We start from the raw sequence: 21,533 nt of genomic DNA, 5'->3' as shown, positions 1-21,533 counted from the left end.
GGCCTCATTTCTCAGTAGCGATTGTTTCTCGCTCCAACCACGCATGACGGGAAGGGTGCTTGTTAATACTCTTAGAACAGGCACCAGCGCTTAGTATGTGCTCAGTAAATTTTAGCAGTGTCACCGTCATGATCTGATGGCTTAGGCTCACGCTATACAATCCACACGTGCCAGCGGGCGATGTGGGGATAAATCTGTTCCCGCGGGGCTGAAGTGAGAGGATCAGAACCTGGGTTCTGGCGGGGCTGGATGATGTTAACGGTCACAGATTTTGGAAACCACCCCTGGGGAGAAGAGACAGCCCTCAGGGCTACTTCTAAGTTTGGGGACTTAAGAGACAGATGTGGGAGTGGCCAGAGAACCCGGTCCAGAGAGGAGCCAGTCCCGCTGTGCAGAGCCTGGTCCCCACCTGGGATGTGAGGCGTCCTCAGCCTTGTCAGCTAGGCTCACGGGGGGGGGGGGGCGGGGGGGGGGGGACAGGTTGCCACGGGCTGCCACGGCCACGAGAAGAAGCATCCTCATTTATCCCTTTATCCTTTGGCCGCTCCTCGAATAAAAGGCTTTGTGTTTCTGCCCACTCAGAGAACACTTACCCTCTTAGCTTCCCTTAATCTCAACACTTCGGAGGACGTTTTGGAGGTGGTCCCGCGCGTTTCCCGGTGCGGCCCTCACGGAACCCCGTGGCTGGGAGGAGGCTGAGACCAAATGTGGGACCTCCCAGTTCGGGGCCCCGTTGGCTCACGGTTACCATGACTAGTATCCTCTGCTGACCGATCGGGGCGGCGGAGGAGCTGAAAACACGACCGGACCGGGAGAATCCTTCCCGGAGGAGGCCTGGGAAAAGCTGCTTTGGGCTCATTCGAATAAGTGTTTGGTCGGAGGCCGTGTGGACTGCCACGAGTACGTGACCTCTCGCGCCCATTTTGCTGGAGGGGTGACGGAGGCACATGTGGGCTCTGCGTAGAGGACCCTCTCCGGCGGTGGGCGGCGTCGGGGGGCAGAAAGGGCGGTGAGCACTTGGCGGGGCCGTCACGGCCTGGAGGTCCCTCCTCCCCAGCGGGGTCGCTGGACGGTGGGGCTGCCGTGGAGCCGATGGAACCCCGCTCAGGGAGCTCTCTCCGGCCCCAGCAGCTCCCCTCTGCTCCCGCCGGCCAGGGACGCACAGTTGCAGCCTCAATGCCTTTTCAATAAAGCCGGAAAGACGACCGGCCCCGTTTCCCCGAGCAGAGCAGAGCAGTTATTTTGCACTTCATCTAATTGATTAAAATCACTCCTCGAAATGAGCCAGGCCTCGCAGAGCAGAGGCGGGTGAGTGAGACGCAGAGAGGGCAGCTTGCCGGGGCGGGGGAGACGCCCTGGGCCGCCGGGGCTGCGCCGAGCCCCGCGGTGGGGGGCAACGGCCCTTCTCCTTGGCCCCGCTCTCCCAGCCCCCGGAATCACTGCCAGCCTCCTGATACCCTGCAAACCTCTGTCGGCCAACAGGACCCTCCCAGGCTGCCAGCCCTCCCCGGACGCCAGGCTGTCCCAGCAGGGGCCTCTCTCGGGGTCAGGCAGGTGAGGGACTCCGAAGCTTCTCACGGCCCACTGCGTGGCAGATGGGCGAGGCGCTCAGGATCCAGGTCCCCTCTAAGCCTCCAAGCTGCCCCAGGAGGGGGGTGACGGCGATCCCACTTTCCAGCTGACGAAACCGGAGCCAGCTGAGAGGCACGGGGGGGCCGGGGCTGACCTTGCACGCTCTACCCCCGCAGTGGCCGACGGGGGGCCGGGGGTGGGGGGGTGTCCCGCTTTCGTTTGTCATCCGCCAAACCCCGAGGTGAGTCCGGGCATCTCACGATGTGGACTTGGTTATGAGCGCGCCTATTTGCTGACAGCCTTTGGGGGAAGGCTTCGCCACCCGTGAGGCCGGAGCACGGGACAGGGACGGTGTCTCGCCCAGTAAGGGACTGGGAATGTCTGCGCGAGGAGCACCCCTCACTTTGCAAGGGGCTGAGGGCGGCAGATTCCTCAATAGAACAAGAGCTCGTGCCCTTGCGACTGGGTGTCAAATTCTGTTTGATGCTCTCGCACTGACCCCTGTCCGTCACCGCCTCCTTCAAGGCAGGGCTCGGGTGCCGCCCGCACCGCGCGGTCTCTGGGCACCCCGGCCCGGCACTGGCCTCCCCTGAGAGCACCGCCCCTGCTGGGCACCCCGTTACGGGAGCCCCTGTGTGGCACCGCCTCCGCTGCTTGGTGCTTGTCTTGGTTTTCCCGGGTCTGGCGTCGTGAACGCTCAGGAAACGATCGTTAGACAAACGAATGGACAAATTAAGGAATGAAGGAGCGAGTGAGTGAGAAGTGAATGACGGGTATGAATGGAGGCCCTGGATGGATTTGGGAAGGTTCCTCTCGCCCTGCCCCTGCTCCAGGACCTCACCATTCAGCTCCACGCCTCTGGCCCTGCGGGCTGCAGGGGGCTGACAGATACAGGCCCACGACATAAATGCCCACAGTGCCCTTGACCGTGCCCTGCACAGCTGGTGGTATGACTAGGAAGGGCGGGGACTGGAGCTCCCTGGAGGGCGGGTGTGTGTCCGTGTGGGCCTGTGTCAGGGGGCCGGGTGCATCGGGGCCGGGGGGTGGGGGAAGGCAGCGTCCTGCCTCCTGGTCTTTCACACCGACGGGCTGTGTAGAGCCGGGAGGGTGCGACAAAAGACACAGCAACAGTGAAGATCCTCTTTCCCTTGGCTTTCCTGCCTCCTGGCTCCCCCTGTCCCTGCTCTGCGCCCTGAGCCAGGAGGAGGTGGAGGCAAAGCGGGTGCCAGAGCCGACAGCCTGGACAGGAGGCCCAGGGAACGTGACAGGGCGGGGGCTGATCCTCCTGGGGGAAAGGAAACGGGTGCAGCAAAGTCCTCCCAGGCTCAGAGCCCAGGTCCCCAGACCACGGCGGGTCAGGCCAGGCTGTGGGTCACGTGGTGGGTGGCGGGGAATGGCCTCACTGGCTAGGACGAGGGAAGGCGGGTTGGCTGGCTATCAGGTGAAGCCCAGCGGAGACCCCAGCGGCGGGATCTGGGCCAGGAGCCCCTAACCCCGCGGGGGGGGGGGGGGTGCGCTCGGGCCGCGCCTTCCCGCCTCGAGATCTTCGTGGCAGATGTTTATTTGCCTATTTTCCAAATTGAAGGTGACCGTGGCTGTTGTGCTTTCTCTTCCCCGGCAAGGCCACGGGGGCCCACTGCCCCTGCGCATTTGATAAGCCCTTGTCTGCTTGCGCCGAGGAATTACGTCCAGGGCTTTCTTGGAGACGGCTCTCAGAGCAGCACATCAAACCGCGGGGAGGAAAACCCTTTCCTCCACGGATCCGGGTTCCGTGGTTGGGGCCCGTGAATGTAACTGACAGCGGACGGATCAACAAGAGAAAAGGGGAAGGGGCTCAGTAACGAGGGGTTTCTAGACTTCACAGGGGAGGGACAGAGCCTCTTTTTTTTTTTTTTTTTTTTTTTTTTTTTTAGGAAAGACCATTGGGCTTTTAGGGGAACAAAATAGGAGCTAACAAGATGATGCTTGTTTATGCAGCGGATCTTCTCCGGGCTCTTCCTCCCCCGGGGAGGGGATTTATGACAGTTTCGGGCCCAGAGGAGAGCTCTGCAAAGGCTTCTTTCTGTACCTGTTGTCTTTCAAATAATCTTCACAGCCGCTGTGGGGGGTCCAAGTGGATCTCCACGCCGCTCCCCCCGCCCCGCCTCACCATCCCCCTTTCAAACAGCCGTAAAGGTGGTTGACCTCTGAGCTGGCTTGCCCATGAGTCCCCAAGGCCTCGGCTGACATCCAGTTTGTAGAGACAGGGCGGTACCCAAGGCGAGAGGGACCAGGGGCACAGCCCCTCCCCCACGCCTCAGGCTGCCTGCCTGGTTCTAGGTTCTTCTACTGCAGGACACAGGGAGCTCTACCCTGGCTCCTGCCACGAAGGCCGGCTCCCAGGGTGCCCTGAGGCCCAGGCTCAGACTTTCCGGAGGGAAGGGGTGGGACTGCCTTTCTCCGCAGGCTTGCCCGCTGTAAGGAGTGCTCAGGAAACTCCCCCCCCCCCCATCTCCCCAGCCGTGAGCTCCTGCCCCTGCTGGAACCATCATCATGTTTTCCAGCTCCTAGAATGACCCATTTGCAAGTTTCCCACTTAACTGTCACATTTCCTCCGTGGCTGGAACCTGGAGTTTGTTTTGGAGGCTGAGCAGGTGGCTGGAGATATAGAACATAAATATATCATGCCTTGGGAGTTGGCTTGGTTATCTTGGAAACAGATGTCCTCCCTCCTGAGAAAGGGTCTCTTGGCCAGGTTGCTGCATAATCCCTTCGCCGGCTTTGATTTCACCGGTGGTGGGACCGGCGGCCCCCGGCCCAGCCCGTGGGCACCGAGTGGGCATTTCAGCAGGAGCCACAGATGCTGAAGTGGAGGGAGTGGATGGACCACGCTGTCAGTCTTGTTTCCCTGTCCGGGGTGTGTGTGTGTGTGTGTGTGTGTGTGTGTGAGAGAGAGAGAGAGAGACAGAGAGACAGAGAGACAGAGAGAGAGGGAGATGGTGTCTGGCTGGCTGATTAGCTCAGCTACCCTTGGCGGCTGGCAGTCAGTTTGGGCCTGTGATGGGGATGCGCACGGGCTCCGGCTGCGAGGTGGGTCATTTGAGGCCCGGGTCTCTCTCTTCCCTCCCTGCACTTTCCCTCCAACCTGCCTCTCCGCCAGAAGGAACTGTGAGGCTCCCATATGCCTCCTAGCAGCAGAGAGGGCAGGAGGCCTGGGCCCCCGCCCCCTCCCAGCCACAGCCCCTTGAAAGCACAAGAGACGAACGCCTGATTAGAAATCAGATGCCAGACAGAAGGCTGTTTTGAAAAACGAGCACAAAATGAAAGGCCCGGAGAGGCGGCCTCCTGTAGAGTCCCTGTGGGCAGAGGCTGGGGCCTCGGGGCTACGGGCTGCTTTGAGGTGCGGGGCCCAGGCCTCATCAGAAGAGAGGTCATCTGGAGCCCCCTCTGCCCCAGCAGGCACACGAGGAGCCTCTCATTATAGGGTATGGGGCTGCACAGACCTTAGACAGCGGGGCCCGCACAGACTTCAGGCAGTGAGTCTGCACAGACCTCAGGCAGCGGGGCCCGCACAGACATCAGGCAGCGAGTCAGCACAGACCTCAGGCAGCGGGGCCCACACAGACCGCAGGCAGTGAGTCTGCATAGACCTCAGGCAGCGGGGCCTGCACAGACTTCAGGTAGCGGGGCCCGCACAGACATCAGGCAATGAGTCAGCACAGACCTCAGGCAGCGGGGCCTGCACAGACCTCAGGCATCGAGTCTGCACAGACCTCAGGCAGTGGGGCCTGCACAGACCTCAGGCAGTGAGGCCTGCACAGACCTCAGGCAGCGGGGCCTGCACAGACATTAAGCAGCGAGTCAGCACAGACCTCAGGCAGCGGGGCCTGCACAGACCTCAGGCAGTGAGGCCTGCAGACCTCAGGCATCGAGTCTGCACAGACCTTAGGCAGCGGGGCCTGCACAGACCTCAGGCAGTGGGGCCCTCACAGACCTAAGGCAGCGAGGCCTGCACAGACCTCAGGCAGCGGGTCGGAAGCAGGGCACTACCTGGCCTCAACGGCCAACTCTTGGCCGCTTGCCTGCAGCTTGACCCAGCTTCCTCACCCTGGTCCCCTCTCCCCTATCTCCCTGGGCTGTTGAAGGGATTACATAAGGCACAACAGAGTTTTGGGAAGAGAGGGAAAAAAAGACCCTCTGTGGATCTTCACGCAGTTTACAGGGAAGACGCGGCAAAGGGAGAGAAGGAAACCGGCTGGCGTGGGCAACTCTGAACGGAGAAGCCAGGATGTGTCTGCTTGTCTGCGTTTCCTGAGGGCCTTCAGGCCTCCTGAGTCTCGCCCCCACTCCAGCCCCCAAGCCTCTGTGTCCCCCGCCTCCCCGCGATCCTGCAGTTGTTCGGAGAAGGGTCCTGTCAGGGAACTGCACAGGGACTGAGTAAGGTGTTAGGTGGTGCTCTGAAGCGCTCCAGAGGGGACCCGTGAACTTGTCAGAGCCTGGGGGGGGAGGCACGATTCAGGAGCCACAGAGGAGCTGCCCTGGGTGTTGGGTCAGGACCAGCGATGCCCCAGCTCCCCGGACGACGTCGTCCTCGCCTGGGGAACGGGCCAGGTCAGCCGGTCAGCCGGGCGGAGGCAGGAACAGTCATGGACACTTCTCCGGAGCTAACATCCCCTGAATAGTTTATCTCATTAAAAATTATTGAGTGTCGCTGTGTGTCAGGTGCTGTCTGGATACAGGGTCTTTGTGGCAAACAAAACAGACGGAAACTCTGGCCTTGTGGCGTCCGGGAGGGACCGTGAATGCTTCCCGAACCCGGCCGGGATCTGGAAGGATGTGGGAGAAGGTTCTGCTTCGGTGATGTCTAAAGGCTGGGGGGCTGCTCTTCCGGGCGCAGGGCTCCTCCGTAGGCCAGGAGCAAAAACGTAGCAGCACAGCTCCTTTGGGAGATCAAAATGTGTCGTAACATGAATATATTGAGAGGGGGACATGGTCACTGCGTGACCCCGGACAAGTTACAGTGTCTCGACTCTAAAGGGGGGCGCCGATCCCTCCCTCACACCATTGTGGGGAGGGTACACGGCTTTCCTGCGGCTTCTGCTGCCTCCTGCGCTGGGGGAACCTGGGCGGGTGGGGACAAAGCTAAATGAGGCTCTCCTTTCTCTCCTTGACAGTGATTTATGGGTATCCAGCTCAACTCAGAGCTCAGGGAAGACACAGCGAATGCCCTTTTGTTTTTTGTGCAATTTTGTGAGCAGAATGCTCCTGGGGCCAATAGATTTTTCCGGTAATGAAATTGTAAAAAGAATTGAGTTATGCCTCTCCAGCTTTAAAGGACAATCCGTGCCCTTTCCCCAACCCTCCCCGTGATAGCAGCAGACGCTCGGCTTCTCTGCTTTGGCCAGGGCTCCCGTCCCTCTTTCTTCTGACCTGCCGGTACAGCCTCTGGACCGTCATCCTGGGAAGGGGAGGAGGGATTGGGGGTGACCGCTTCATTTTTGTACTCAGGACTGGAGAGAAAACTTGGGGAATAAAACGTGGAGACCCTTAGAACCAAGCACCGGGCCTGGGTGACAGCAGGGGTCACTGCCCGTGGAGCCACCCTGATTACACACCGGGGCGCTGTCCTGGAGTGCCCGCAGGTAGAAGGTGCTCAGGAAACACCTGGTGGACAGAAGACTGAGTGTCCGTCCCCCTCTCCCTCGACCAGCCCTCTGGAGCCCCGTTCGGCTTGCTCTCTCCTCCTCCTCCTCCTCGTGCTCTCCAGCACGCGCTCTGGCTGCCTGGGCTCCAACGCAGCTGTCACTTACTCGTGTGAAGTCCCGGGCCAAGTGACAAACCCTGTGCTCAGCTTCCTCATTCGCAAACGAGAGTATGGGTGGCGACAGCCCGCCACCTCCAGCTGCCTGGCAGGCGTGGGTCACAGGGCAGTGCTCTGGGGACGCTGGCTGTGGTCGTGTCTGTTTCTCCTCTTTCTTCTCTCCTCTGAGCTCCTTTCTTTCTTTCTTCCCTCTTCCTGGGGTCCCCTTTGTCCTCCACCACGCTCCCAATGTGCATGGTAGCGGCCAGTGCTGCCCCAGAGCTCACACTTGGGGTCAGCAGGTGTCCCGGGAGCAGGCTGGGCCCCCGAGGGGCCCGGCTGCAGCTTTCTACTTGAAGCGCCCCCGCCATCCCCTCCTCCCTTGGGCAGAGGCCTCCCCCAGCTACCCCCTTGCAGGAATGGAGTAGCCCCTCCCACCCACCCCCGGGGGCCCTCTGTGCCCTTTGGAGCTTCACCCGGAATCGGCTGTCACGCCGCAGATAGAGACGGAGAGCCAGGACGGGGGAGATGCGGGTCCCTCCAGGTGCCCCCTCCGCTCCGCGTCGCTTTCCGCACTCTAATCTAGGCGTGCGTGTTTCTTCTCTTGTTTAAAAAAGCGTATCGAGGTATAACACACACGGCAGAGTGCACAGGTCCTAAGCGTGTGGTTTGATTCATTTCACACGCATATACACCCTGATGAGGACGCGGCACATTGCCCGCGCCCCGAGGCCCCGGGGGCCCCCTCCGCAGGTAGGCCTTCTGCTTCCTTGGGTAACGGCCGTTGTCGCCACAGAATGGTTTTGCTTGTTCTCGAACTTCGTATAAACGAACCCCACAGTCTGTGGTCTTTGTGTCTGGCTCCTTTTGTTTATCGTCCTATCAGGGACACTCCTCCACGTGTAAGGCTCTGGATCGCGCTTTTTAGTTAAGGATTCCGTTGGGTGAACATAACAGTCGATTAGTTCTACTATGGATGGGCGTCTGGATTGTTTCCAACCGTTGGCTACCGTGAATAAAGCCGTTATTAACCTTGTACGGATTTTCTGGTGGTCACATGCCTGCATTTCTCTCGGGAATGCTTTTAAGAGGGGGATTGCATGGTCATGGGCGGGGGGGGTTGGCTTTAGTAGATGGGTGTCCATTTTGAGGGCTTAAAGTGTACGGATCATAATACACATTGGGTTTTGTGGTTTGTCCTTTGCACCGAGCAAGATCCCATAACTATTTCTTTAAGCTGAAGCTTTTATTTCCAGATAATTGTAGACTCCCGGGCAGGGGTAAGAAGCAAGCCAGAGACACCCAGTGTGCCTTTTATCCACTTTTCTCCGATGTCACATCTTGGCAAACGCTAGTATAACATGACCTTCAGTATGTGGACACCAATACAATCCACCCGTCTCACTCAGACTTCCCCAGTTTTATTTGCACCCACTTGTGTGGGTGTTCACTTAGTTTTATGCACTTTAAAAAAAATGTTTGTTTATTTTTGAGAGAGAGAGAGAGACACAACGTGAGCAAGGGAGGGGCGGAGAGAGAGGGAGACACAGAACCCGAAGCAGGCTCCAGGCTCGGAGCTGTCCGCACAAAGCCTGACGTGGGGCCCGAACGTACAGACCGCGAGATCATGACCTAAGCCAAAGTCGGACGCTCAACCAACCGAGCCACCCAGGAGCCCCTGTTTTATGCACTTTTGTCACCTGCGCAGGTGTGTGGGTCCACCATCACAGCAGACCCTGGACAGTTCCGACATCGCAGGGTCCCTCTGGCTGTTCTCTGTAACTGCAGGTCCCTCCCTGCCACCATTCTGCTCCCAGTCACCTCCCGGCACACCGCTCACCCGTATTCCCATCTTCATACTCTTGTCTTCACAAAAGCGTGCTGTAAATGGACTCAAACAGCACGTAGGCTTTGGGGATTGGCTGTTCATACCGAGCGCAGTTCTTTACGAACCAGGTCGTTGGGTGAATCAATACGGTGTTTCTTTGTTGCTGACTGGCATTCCCTGGCATGGACGTGCCACGGCATGTTTACCGTGAACCCTTTCAAGGGCTCCGGTTGTTTCCAGGTTTTGCCAGTTACACGTAGAGCTGCTGTGAACATCTGTGGACCGATGTCCGTGTGATCATAAACCCGCAATTGCGGGATCATGTGGCGGTTGCCTCATGACTATATTTGCAGGAGCCCAAGCTCATAGGCTATTCTGTCGGTGACATATTCCAATGCCAACTCTCTCTGCGACCCTGAAGTCTTCGATTATGGCCTCTCAGGGGCCCCCATCCCTCATTTTTGGGGATTAGAGCCTCCCTTTTTCTAACCTAGGTCTAGACCCATTTCCTCAGGGGAGGACGACACTTCACCCCGATCAGCCTCCCTGTGAGAGGGTCCCCACTGAGGCCCTCCCGTGGGGTGGTGGGGCCCATGGACTTGGGCAGAGGATACTCTGGGTCGCGTCCCCTTCTCCCCAGACGCAGGGCCCACGAGCTTACAGGCTAGAGGCATCCAGCTCCAGACACATCCCGTTCTCTTTACCTGGGGAAATGTCGAGTGTGTGTGTCGCCTGTCGGGTAGACTGAGGCCTTGGGGAAAGTGTGCAGAGCCCCACGGGAACTCCTTTCTTCTGAGACGAGCTGACTTCGTCTGCTGTAGACTTGCTCCCTTGTTTCCAGCTGAAAGCAACGTGTCAGCCTGGAGCGAGCATCAACATTAAATCATTCTCTTCACTCTAGAGACAGGCTGAGTCAGGTCATTGTGTCTTCCACATCCTGGGCAAAAATCAGGAACGAAATGGTTAAAAAAAAACCCGTTCCAAGTTATCCATTATTTACCCCTGCTGCATAATGCAGGAGCCCGAAGCCCACAGCCCGGCCCTTTTGTATTCTCCACCTTGGCCTCAAATGTCAGCCCACTGCTTGGCAGCTGGCCCAAGGGATTCGGGATGCGGGGCTCTGGGAGGCCCATCTCCCCTCCGGCCATGTTTCACGGGGAAAGGCCGGGCCTCAGGCCTCCAAGCTCACTAGGCTCCCAGCCTGGATTGTCTACCTCTTCCCAGGCCTCCTTCTCCAGTGCTTAGCCTGGAAGGCAGTCCTCCCTGGCCCTTCCCAGGAGGGGATTAGCCCTCCCTCCCCCCGTGCCCCCCCCCCCCCGCAGCCCTCCAAAGCTCTGACAGAACATTCACAACCCCCATCAGCACCGTGACAATAGCCACTATGAGGCACTCGGTTTCTATTACCTGCTGGACACATCGTGCACAATTGCCACATTAGATTCTCATATTAGCTGATGGCGTAGATATTGTCTTTCTTTCTTTCTTTCTTTCTTTAATTTACTATCTTAACCATTTAATTAAATAATTTTTTTACAGCTTATTTTTTATATTTTTTAAAAGACAGAGCATGAGCAGGGGAGGGGCAGAGAGAAACGGAGACACAGGATCTGTCAGCACAGAGCCCGACACGGGGCTCCAACTCACGAACTGTGAGATCATGACCTGAGCCGAGGTCGGACGCTTAACCGACTGACCCCCCACCCCCCCCCGCAGGCGCCCCAACATTGTATTTCTTGACTTTGAGGCAAAGAAGCAGACGTAGGCAGGTCGCTCAAGCCCCCCAGGGACACGCCTCCGGTGAGAGCCTCAGCTCCGAGCTGCCCGCAGGATATCCGTAGCTGTCAGAACTCCTCCTCTGCCCCCTTTCTAGAAGGTACCCGTCTTTTCCAGAAACCAGCTGTAGGTTTTGCTGCTTCTGTTTGTCTCTCAGTTCACCAATTGGTGTTCTTATTTTTAATCCTGCCTTCTACTCTCTTTGGATTTATTTCGCGGTTTCTTTTGTAACTCTTTGAGATGGACCTGAGTTTGCTGCTTTTTTAAAATTTTTATCTTTTTTTTTTTTTTTTTTTTTTTTTTTTTTACTAGAATTGATGTATGACGTCATGTTAGATTCAGGGGTGCGACACAGCGATTGGGAAATCGCGTCCGTTTCCCAGTGCACACCAGGCAAGCGTGGTCACCCGTCGTCACCACGAGCGCATGGCTTCCCCGTCCTTCCTTTCCGCACAGAAGGCCACCAATTTCCCGGTAAGCACGGCTGCGCGTGCACTCCACGTGGTTTGCCCCGTTCATGATTCCACTCAAAACGTTTTCTGGTTTTGGGGCCCCTGGGTGGCCCAGTCGGTTGAGCGTGCGACTGCAGCTCAGGTCATGATCTCACGGTCCGTGGGTTCAAGCCCCGCGTCCGGCTCTGTGCTGACAGCTCAGGGCCTGGAGGCCGCTTCTGATTCTGGGTCTCCCTCTCTCTCTGCCCCTCCCCCGCTCATGCTCTGTCTCTCTCTGCCTCTCAAAAATAAATACATGTTAAAACAATTAAAAAAATGTGTTTTCCAGTTTTCATCATGATCTCGGGCTACAGGCACACTCACACCTGACGGGTTCTAGTGCTTGTGTTTTAGGATTTGTTTTGACACAGAACGACCCGAGTTCACACCCACCCCTCCCTCGGGGTCCTGGTTCAGGTTTCCCCAGCCCCACAGCCGGGCGGTTGCCTGGCTCACCCCTGTAGGCTTGGCCAGGTTAGAGTTCGCCCTGAGTTTGGACCACAGCGGGGAGAAGGCAGTGTTACTACAGGGGTGAAATAAAGATAAGCAATTCATAACTTTGGTGCTTCAGTCATTATTATTTGGAAAGATATATATCTTTCTATCTATTTAAGCTTTTTTTTTTTTTTTAATTTTTTTTTTCAACGTTTATTTATTTTTGGGACAGAGAGAGACAGAGCTTGAACGGGGGAGGGGCAGAGAGAGAGGGAGACACAGAATCGGAAACAGGCTCCAGGCTCTGAGCCATCAGCCCAGAGCCTGACGCGGGGCTCGAACTCATGGACCACAAGATCGTGACCTGGCTGAAGTCGGACGCCTAACCGACTGCGCCACCCAGGCGCCCCTAAGCTTATTTATTTTTGAGATGGAGCAGGGGAGGGGCAAAGAGAGAGAGAGAGAATCCCAAGCAGGCTCCGCACTGTCAGCCCTAAGCCCAATAGAGGGCTTGAACCCACGAACCGTGAGATCATGGCCTGAGCTGAAACCAAGAGTCGGACGCTCAACAGACTGAGCCACCAGACGCCTCTGCTGCTCATATATTCTGACCGGGCACCACCTAATCAGAGAGGCTTGAGTGTTCCGCCGCTCACACTTTCCCCGTTTTCCAGGGGAAACAAAGGGGTGATGAGCAAGGGGAGGGGAGCTGTCTGCATTACCTGCTCTTAACTTCGTGACGCACGTCTACACTGTCACAGAACCCACTCAGATGCAGGCCGTCTCAGAAGCGGGGAGGTCCCCACCACCTTCTCACGCTGTGACTGGGCCCGAGGCTGTCATGTCCTGGCAGGGGCGGACGTGGCCTCAGACTATGGCCTCTGGAAGGCCGGTGGGGGGTGAAGGCACCGTCGACTGACCTCCCAGGTCCCCCTGGGCTTTGCCCCAGCCCCTCCCTGGTTAAGTCACTTTTCTTGTTCCGCAGGCAGAGCGGGCTCTGTTTCTCATTGGCTGGTGGACTCGGAGAAGGCGGGACTCTTCACACAGGCTCTTCTACCTTTCCTGCCTTTCCTAAGAGAGGCCAAGTTCAGTGATGCCCGGAACGCAGATGTTCTTGCGGTTGGGTCTCCCTGAACAGCACAGGCCTGGTGTTTTGCTGTCTTTTAATCGCGAGGCTTACAGTTCACAAACAGCCTCCTCTCCCCTCATCTCCCCAAACTGGGTAATCATGACACAGCTTTAACTTGCTTCCGATCCGATACCCCTCTCTGCTAACAATATATGCAGCCAGCTTGCCTGGGAGCAGGGCGACTGGCCTGATCAGGTCGACAGGGACTATCCCAGGCTTAGTACCGAAAAGCCCGGTGTTGTGGGAACCCCTCAGACCGGGCAAACTGGGACAGCTGCCCATCTCAACTGGGAGGCTCCCACTTGGGGATGTTCGGCTACTCTTGGGGTCGGTTGCAGACGGGGGGAGCGGGGGGACCCAGACGGGAGGGCCGGGTGGGAAGGTTTGGTCGTGGCTGGAGTAGGAGACCCGAGCCCTCTCTGCCTCCCAGAACGGACCCCAGCCCGGTAACGCCGCTGTCCCTGCCCCAAGATCAGTGCTGAGCATCTCACGTCCTGGTGCTGGGAGGACCTTAGTGAGCGTCTCATCTTTCCACTTCTCTTATAGATGGGGAAACCGAGCCGGGAAGGGGAGGCTTTCCCAAATAATAACAATGCCAACTCAGCTTTACGGGTATCAGGATAGCACAGATGTCCAGAGAAGAGCTGGGTGTTAACCCCGTCTCTACCGTGAGGACCAGGGCGGAGATGACCAGTGTGGTCAGAGGGGACCAGGCAAAGCCCACTGGACAAATGGCCAAGTTGTCAAACTTTTAACGTTTAGAGCAAATTGTGCAGGATGGGATGGATTTGGAAGGTTTCTGTGATGTTTTGTTGACCAATAATTATTTTTCCTTTGTGCCAGTATTTTAACAAATGTTTTGGAGGAAAGACAGAGGGGAATCAGTATGTCAGTATGCAGCTGCTAACCTTGGCTGCTGACTCCTGGACGAGAGAGAGAGAGAGAGAGAGAGAGGAACGGGGAGTGAGAGAGACAGGGGTGGGGAAGGCTCAGGGCATTAGTTCATTAATCTACTCTTCTCATAAAGAGAACCATGTTCAGAAAACTATTCTTTAAAAAATTCTGGGATGCATTGACTATATGCTTTTAGAAAGCTTCCTTATGCTGGGAAATTTCAAACACACACAAACAGAATAATATAATGAGCCCGACGCACCATTCTTTTCAACAGGGATCAATATGTAACCAGTCCTGTGTCATCTCTGTCCCCACGCTTTGTCTCCTCTCCCCAAGCACGGATTGTTAAGCGACTCCAGCCGTTCGTGTCTTCTGTAAATATGACTGTTCTCAAGTATACCAGATACATTCCTGAAAATACCTTTCTTGGGGTGGAAAGATTCCTGCCAGTATACATTTCCACGTCCCTGAGTCTCCCCTTCCCTGCTTTTCAGCCCCCCTGTCTATCTCCTCCCTCACCCCTCACCCTTCACCCTCACCTCTCTGTCCTCAGCGTCCCCCTAACCTGACCAGCGGTCTCTCCTTCCGGGGGTGGGCAGTCCAGGCTGACTCTCCCCCCCCCCCCCGACCGTTTCCTCCATCTGAAGCAGTGGGGAGCTGGACAACACATCTAGAATGTTCTGCGGTCAAGTGGGGAGCAAGTTCAACACACCTAGAATGTTCCGCGGTCAAGTACAGAAGAGTTAGCCTACACTTGACAGAAATCTTCAAAATCTTAAAAAAGAAAATCCCACCTGTTATGAATCACTATAAAGCTGTAAGTCATTAGAATCAATGACTCTGTTGATTGACTCGCCTTTGATGTATGGACTCAGAGCTGTGTGACCGAGGATGTGTCATTTCACCCCCCTGCACCTCAGTTTCCTCTTCTGTAAAGGGGGGAGGTTGGACCACAACAGTGGTTTTCAAACTGTTTTTGGAAGCAGCGTTTTCTTTTCCCCCAACCAAAGCCTCGGTGGACCCCAACAGTCAGAAGCGAGACTGGGGCCCACAGGAGCAGAGCTGAGGTCAGGCAGCCTGGACGCTGCCCCTGACCTCTCTGTGCCTCAGTTGCCCATCTGCCAAGTGCGTCTGATAGTTGAGGGCTTTCCTGGGGTCAGGTGCATCTGTGGGGCTTAGACTCTGGGCCTGGCACACAGTCAGTGCTCAGTGAGTAGCAGCCATCATTGTGACTTCCTGTGCCCTGAGGCAGGGACAGGGTGCTGTCCCTGGGGACAGGGGACTGGCTGGGCCTTGGCCACCATGCCTCTCCTTACCTTGGGCCAGCCCCCACCCTCCACAGGGGTACAGGGACACCCGTCTTCTGTGCTCTGCGTTCCCAGGTCCCGGAGAGGTTGTGTTCTGAACCGCCCAGGTCACGCTCTGGTGCCCGTGACTGTGCCCCGGCCCCCTCCCCCTCAGAGGAGGTAAATGCAGTGCCGGGTGGCAGGCCCCCTGACAGCCAGGCTCTGGGGGGATCTTTACCCAGCCCCATGGTGCCCTCGTGGTGCCTGGCACGTCCTTCCCAAATCTTGTTCCCCGAAGGCTCCCGGACCAGGAGCCACCCAGAGGCCCAGACACTCATCCCCTTGCTTCCGCTGCTGCTGAGCACTTCCTCCGCCTTTCCCGGCGGAAGGGTCCAGGAGGATGATCAACTCTGAAGTTAATTATAATTATGGACAACTGCAGCCGGGTTGTCGTAGAAACCCGTGGCTCACGGCTCTCTGTCTGTGGGACCCGGCTTCCCGCCCCGGCCGCCCCGGCAGGGGACACGCACCTTCCTTCCCACCTAGCCTGTGCCTTGACGGCCCTCGGGGACGGTCCGGGAGGGGGTGGCACAACACTAATGCAGATCCCTCTAACCTACCGTTGGAAACCGGCAGGAACCCGGGGGCCCAGGTGGTCGGAGAGAAGGGCTTTCTCTGCATCTGGACCTGCCTGCTCTCTTGTTTTTGACATCCCTCGAGAGTCGCTCTGGGGCCTGTGGCTGTGCCCCGTGTGCCAGGCCACAGTGATGGAGGGCCATCCGGAGGACGGGAAAGGCAGGGGCTGTGGCGACCCCAGGCAAGTCGCTTCACCTCTCTGAGCTGGGGTCTGTAAAACGGCGGTGGTCGTGCCCACCTCCTCGGCTCGTCCTGAAGATTAAGTTAGCCGATGCACCGGCCAGCCACATCGTGGGGCTCGACAAAATGTCATTGCTGTCCCGGCTGCACGATGGCACCCGGGGATGGAGGAACGGAGGGGGGCCCTCTGCTCTCTGACTTGGACCTTTGGCCTCAGTACTCCCTCAGTGGTTCTCAAAGTGGGGTTCCCGGAGCAGCAGCATCTCAGCACCTGGGAACTTGCTAGAAATGAAAATACCCCGGAGCCCCTCTAGACCACTGAGTCAGAAGCTCCAGGAGTTGGGGGCCCAGTGATCTGTGTGTTGTCTTATCCTCGATGTCCCCGCGAGTGTGGGGATCGTTGCCCTGACAATTTGTGGATGATACCCCGTGTGCCTCCCACATCCGCTCTCATTCTGAGTCGCCGCCCCCAGCCCGCTCACCCGGCCCGCTCCCCTCCCACCTCGGGTGAGTCTGAGCTGGGTCCAGGGTGTCCGCGGCACGACGGGCCGGGCCAGGGCCACCCCGTGGTCCTGCCTGGACCCTGATGTCCCCTCAGCGTCTCAGCTCAGGCTACCTTACAGAAGGCACAACAGACATTTCTCTCTCATGGTTCGGGGGCTGGAAGCCCAAGGTCAAGTGCCGGCAGATTCCATTTCTGGTGAGAACTTTCTGCCGGGCTTGCAGACGTGTGGCCTTCTCACGGTGTCCTCGGGTGGCCTTTTCTCTTCTTATAAGGACGCCGGTTCCGTCGGGTCAGGGCCCCGCCCTCCTGACCTCATTTAACCTGAATGACCTCCTTGATGGCCTCACCTCCACTTAGGGCCTCCGTGTGTGAACTTGGTGTGGGGGGGGCGCGGGGGTGCCAACATCCATCCATCACATTTGACCTGCCCAGGCCTCGTCAGCTCGCAGCAGCCTCGTGCCTGGGGGCACCGGGGCGGCTGGTCTCAGGGCCTGGGACCAGGGTGGGGGTGGGGAGGGTGTCGTGGGCCGGTGTTTGGATGCTCTGCCACCACCCCAAACGTGCCGAATCCTTGAAGGGAGGCTCAGGTGAGGAGACAGCCGGTGGGCTTCCTTTCTCCCAACAGAAGAAGGTCTCCCCGGAGGTGCTTCCTGAATCCTCCGGAAGCTTCTGCGTGAGAAGTAACAATGCAAAAGATCCCGGGCCCGGCCACGTGAGGCTTTGTCCTACCGTGGAAACACTAATCCCTCTGGATACCTGATCTTTGTTGGGCATTTATTATACAAGATGTGCTAAGTGCCCCTCGAGCCCCAGGGCCATGAGGGAGGGCACAGAGTCGATATTCCCACTCCTCCGGTGAGGACACAGCACAGGGGGGGCTCAGCAGTGGCCCAGGCGATAGAGTCGAGACCCCAACCGGCTCGCTGACGGGCTCTAGAACACGCTCCCCTCAGCACCCTGCCGGCCCGTCCCCGCTGCCCCAGGAGAGAGCCGCTCACAGGGTGTCTGTGAGGTGGGTGCCCAGCCGGCCGCGGCCCTGCTTTCGAGGGCGGCCAGTCTGGCCAGTTCCACGGGCGGCGGAAAAGGTCAGGGGGAAACACAGCCTGGGAGGGAAGAGGGCTCCAGGAGTCGTCCGGGAGGAGAGAGGAATATGACTCATCGTCATTAAGCGGAAGCAAACTGGAGATTGACAGCTAAAGGTGACCGTGTCATGCAGGGCAACCAGGGACGATGGTGCACGCTTTGAACGTAAGGTGTTCCGGGACTTGAGTCTTGGTTCAGCTCGGCAGGGGGGCGGCGACAGCCCCGTGAGGGCAGGAAACGGCAGGCAGCCCCCCCCCCCCCAGTGGCCGAGGAGAGTCCCTGCGCAGACCTGCCTTCCACCCCAGCCTGGGGGGAGGGGGATGGGCAGCCGTGTGCACACCCCACGGTGCGCGGGGACCGGTTCCCACTGTGTGACCCTGGACGCGCTCTGAGCCCCACCTCCGGTGCCCTTTCTCGTTTGTGTCAAGGGAATGCGGGTGCTGACTTCATGCTGAGGACTAAGACTCAAGGCTTCCTGAAGGCAGGGCCCCATCGGACGCATCCCAGGTCCCCAGCCCCCAGAGCTGGGCACGTTGCGGGCACCCAGGAAGAGTCCGTTCCCTACCTTTCAGAGGCGCTTCAGGAGAGCAGTGTCTCTAAACCCTCAGCCGGAGCCTCAGCAGGGACCCCAAGGAAGCTTGGGGTGAGGGGCTGCCTCGGCGGGGGGTGGGGGGGGGATGAAAGCTGCAGGAACGGAGGTGGCCAGAATACGGTGAAACCTTGGGTCGCGAGGAACCCGTCCTGCGAGTGTTCCGCAGGACGAGCAAACACGTCCCATAAGCTTGAACTTGATAAACGAGCGATGTCTTACGAGTACGTGAGGCCAAACGTCGCACCGTCGCAGCTGAGCCGATGGTTCTCGCAACGTGCTTGGACACACGAGTGCTTTGGGTGGCAAACGTGTTTCCGGGACGAACTGTGCTGACAAACCAAGGTTTTACTGTATGGTGATGAGGACTGCGGCTGCGCGTTCTTGCAGGGGGTGGGCGGGCAGGGCTCGGGCACTTCACCCACACTCTCTGAGCCCACGTGTCCTACGTACACATACCCGGGGCTGAAACTTCACAGGGTCGCCGTGAAGTCTGTAGGAGCACAGGCGCCACGCGTGGGGGCCCGGCGCCGGCCGTGTAAGTAGCTAGCCCCTGGAAGCAGGCCCCGTTGCCAGGGAAGCCAGGGAGAGGGGCCAGGACGGGTGGGAGGCAGAGGCTGGCTTCTCTCTCCCCTGTCGTGGGCACAGAGACCCAGCCCTTCCCCCATTAACCGCATAGCACAGCTGAGTCTGGGCCCGACCCTGTAAGTCTTTGCCAAGGGCTCAGGGACGATACAAGGGAGAAAGGCCAGGGTGACAACGATGGCTCACGGGCCCGGTGGCTCCTCTTGGAATTGGTGGCAATTCCAAGCAGCAGTACCCAAAGGATTCACAGATGTTCTGCGCTGAAAAGCTTCTGTGGACAAATATCTTTCTGAAACCCAGAGCTCAGGAGTTTCATGAGCTGCCCCCCCATTCCGCAGGACTTATCAGAACCTTTAGTGGGCCAGGACGTTTAGGATACTCAGATAGCAGTACGGTCGGCAGTCCTCAAACTTATGTGACTACAGAACCCTCTCCCTCTACGGCACCTCACGGCGTTCTAGGTCTGGGGAACCAGCTCTCGGAAACCCGACCACACGGGTGGAGCTCTTCCTTGGCTCCTGCTTCCTCGGCTCGACTACTCGTGGCTGAGGTTTTTGAATCCCTCCAGTGTAGGAGCAAGTGGGAGAGAGACCCAGAGAGAGTCGAGCGTCACCCTCTGGCCCCTGGGGCTGGTCTCCTGCCTGCGGCAGGACCCCCTGTTCCTACCCGACTCCGAGAGGGTGATGGTGTCCGTCTGGGGTCAGTCCTGTGGGAGCTGCTTCTACTCTGGCAGGGAGTGCCCAGAGCTAGTGCATCTGGACCCTGACACCCCACCTTCATGGTTCTGGGCCACGGTTCTGGGCGCTCGGGCCTTTTGCCAGCTCCCGACCGCATCTGTTCTCTGTGATTCTCTGCCCCATCGGGGTCCCGAGCGCCGGCCTGCATGGGCTTGTCGATGACTCACCTGTCCCCCCGCCCCGTGCCCGCTGGCTTTGGCTGGTGGGAAGCCCGGGCCAGAGCTGCGTGGGGACACAGCCCAGAGGCTGTCCTTCCAGGAAATGTTACTGGGTGCCCACCGCGTGCCGGGGACTCACGGGCACTCGTGAGTCACGGACGCAACAGGGCTTCAGGTACTTTCTTCTTTCACCCAGGTTCAGCTTGCACGGGTCACCGGTCCTAAGCCTGGGTGGCTCTGCCCTGGGCAGCACCAGAGCTGGGACCTCAGGGTTTGTCAGCAGAACAGGCCAAAGTCACAGAGCCACCCTTTCCCACCCCAGGTCAGCGCCGGGTTTTATAACAGCGAACCCAAGACTGCAGCAAAAGCAGGGCTCTCGAGTAGACCAGGAGGAAGGACGCACGGGAATTAGCAGGGAAGTGGCCACTAGTTTTGATGTCCCTGGACATTTGTGTCACAGCTGGTCCCGGGCTGGAGCGTGGGACCGAGAAGCATTTCACAAATTAAGATAAATCGTGTGAACCCTCAGCCCATGTCGATGCTTAATGCAAAACATAAACACATTAAGGCCATTTCAGCGTCTGGAGGAGTCTGAATAATTCAGGCCCGTCATCATTTACTCCGAACGCCTCATTTCATTTTGTGAGTCATCTTTGAAAGGCAAAGAAGAGAGAGATGTATGGTGGCAAAGAATTTGGGATCAGAACCGAGAGGGCTGGAGCAGCTATGAAGGGGGGGGGGGGCCGCCAGCTCCCTGCATGGACGCGGCCGGGGCCAGTTTCGGAATCCGTCCTGGGGGGGGGGTGCAGAGAGGTCTCGGGGGGGTGGAAAGGCCTGACCCGAGTCCGACGCCTGGGGTTTGGGGGGCAAAGCCCTTGTCCGGCCTGGGCCTCGGTTTGCCCGTCTGTGGAACAGAAGCACGGGGCCTTCTGGGTCGCCGTGAGGCTGGACCAGCGCGGTGGTTGGCGGGGGGGGGGGGGGGGGGGGGGGGGGGGGAGGCGAGGGCGGGCCCCGGGTGCATACAGCGGCCGGATTAGTGAGGTCTGGGAGGGGACGTCCTCCTGCGTGGAGACAGCAGCACATGTCTTTGTCCTGCTTCACTGTGTTATAGTTTTTGATGCTGGTGTCCGTTTCCCCAACCGGCTGTGATCCCCTTGTGGGTGAGGACCACGGCCTTGCCCCTGCGCCCAGCATGGCCTCTGGCCCAAGTTAGTACCTGTGGCCTGAATGCTTGTCTCTTCTGGTCACCGCCACCCGGGGCAGGGGCCCCACGGGCTCCGGCTCAGGGGCTGGTGTCCGGACTCCGGCCCCTGTCCCCTCCCGTCTCGTCCAGCAGGCCGTGGTCAGACCCTCCTCCTCACTCGCCTCCCTGCCTCTCCGGTGCGGCGGGGAGAACCCTGGCTTTGGAGTGAGCAATACCCCGGGGCTCCCGTTCTGGTTCGACCCCGTGCGTGACGTTGTGCGAGTTACTTACGTAACCTCCCGTCGCGTCGGTTTTCTGCGGCGGGGACGATATTGCCACCGGGGACCTTATGCTCCACTGGGGGGAGGTGGAGAACTGACGTCTGGGAGGCACGCGGCCCATCGGCAGCCCCCTCCAGGGGACGGCAGGCCTGGTTGTTTCCATGTGCCATGCATCCGGGGCCCCACTGAGGCCGGGGGTGCGAGAGGTGCTTGTGGCCACGGCAGGGGCTACTGAGAAGGACGGGACAGGGTTTGGGGTCCCCGGGAGCTCGTGGGTATGACAGGCTACGCGGAAATCACTACAGTACCGGGGTGGGGGGGGGGGACAGGGGAAGTGTAGCTGGGAGGTCTTCATGGAGGAGGGAGGGTTCAGTTGGTCCCAGAAGGATGGCGGTGGGGGGGGGTG

General features: G+C 58.6%; 1 protein-coding gene across 1 annotated transcript in view; it reads left to right on the top strand.

Moving 5' to 3' along the window:
• The window catches only part of RRM2 (ribonucleotide reductase regulatory subunit M2), a 47,283-nt gene extending 32,548 nt beyond the window's left edge, over positions 1-14,735 (top strand). The window contains exons 11-12 of the transcript XR_002741339.2: positions 11,265-11,426; positions 14,179-14,735. The gene's annotated coding sequence lies outside the window, so the exon portion shown is untranslated. The remainder of the gene's footprint in view (positions 1-11,264; positions 11,427-14,178) is intronic.
• Positions 14,736-21,533: the final 6,798 nt, after the last annotated feature.

The sequence above is a fragment of the Felis catus genome, chromosome A3, assembly GCF_018350175.1.
Source record: "Felis catus isolate Fca126 chromosome A3, F.catus_Fca126_mat1.0, whole genome shotgun sequence".
NCBI classification, from domain to species: Eukaryota; Metazoa; Chordata; class Mammalia; order Carnivora; family Felidae; genus Felis; species Felis catus.
This window is presented reverse-complemented; position numbering and strand designations above follow the sequence as displayed.